The sequence below is a fragment of the Aplysia californica genome, unplaced genomic scaffold (genome assembly GCF_000002075.1).
Source record: "Aplysia californica isolate F4 #8 unplaced genomic scaffold, AplCal3.0 scaffold01970, whole genome shotgun sequence".
Taxonomy (NCBI): domain Eukaryota; kingdom Metazoa; phylum Mollusca; class Gastropoda; order Aplysiida; family Aplysiidae; genus Aplysia; species Aplysia californica.
Window position 1 is genome coordinate 1 of NW_004799240.1, and position 991 is coordinate 991.

At 37.8% G+C, this 991-nt stretch overlaps 1 long non-coding RNA gene across 4 annotated transcripts in view; it reads right to left on the reverse strand.

The window, feature by feature from the left end:
• Positions 1–751: 751 nt before the first annotated feature.
• LOC106014047 overlaps positions 752–991 on the reverse strand; it is an 18,545-nt gene continuing 18,305 nt past the window's right edge. For all 4 annotated transcript variants that reach the window (XR_001185507.2, XR_004859464.1, XR_001185509.2 and 1 more), the window contains exon 3: positions 752–853. This is a non-coding gene — a long non-coding RNA (uncharacterized LOC106014047). The remainder of the gene's footprint in view (positions 854–991) is intronic.

The window sequence follows — 991 nt, forward strand, 5'->3', positions numbered from 1 at the left end:
TTGTTTGTTTGTTTGTTTGTTTGTTTGTTTGTTTGTTTGTTTGTTTGCTCGCTTGCTTGTGTGTTTTCAAAACTTTTGAGACTGTACTCTTATTGTATTGAATATCAGTAGCCACATTATTACAATGTGAATTCAATGTGTCTATGTATAATAGTATGTCCTTGTAGTACTTTTTGAGTTCTGAAGATGTTCTAAAAGTGAAATCACATAGCCTCCTCCTGCAGGAACTAAAAGTGTTATGACGCGATGGAATCAGGCGCTCGTCAGTTTTTGGGGTATTGAGTTATTGGTATCATCTTAAAGTCTATTCATTTGCCTTTCTTTCGGTGAAAAAATACCCTTCTATCTTGAATAGAAGTCAAGATGTTTGCTGCGATTGAAGGAAGTCAGAGTCGTCTGGTTTCAAGGGTAAAATTGGTGAGAAAATGGCTGCCAAAGTTTGGTAACTTCCATAACCTGAAAATTTACATTTTTTGTGTCTTTAATCAATGTTTTTCAATAAAATCCACACAAAATGAGTTTTAAAATGGATGTAAAAGGAGTTGGTAGTGGTGGTGGTAATGGTGATGGTAGTTGTGGTGGTGGTGGTAGTGGTGGTTATGGTGGCGACGGTGGTGGTGGTGGTGGTTTTGGTGGTGGTAGTAGTGGTAGTGGTGGTGGTGGTTGTGGTGGTGGTGGTATTGGAGGTGGTGGTCTTATTTCAAATGACAATTAAAGTCACTTCAAAACCGTAAGGAGATATGAACGGGCCTGATGAAATGTATACATTACCTGCAGTGTCCGATGTCTTCCCTCAGCATGACAAGCGGGTGGTGAAATTTATTGTCACGAGGAATGAGTGAACGGGTTGACTCTGCAACAAGGAAAAAGAGGGAGGAAAAATGTAAAACTCAACTGCTTTGTTTTGTTTTGTTTTTTATTTTAGTTGTTGCTGTTTTTCGTTTTTAAATTATTTTTAAAATAATTTTTGGTTTGTTGTCATTGTTCGGGG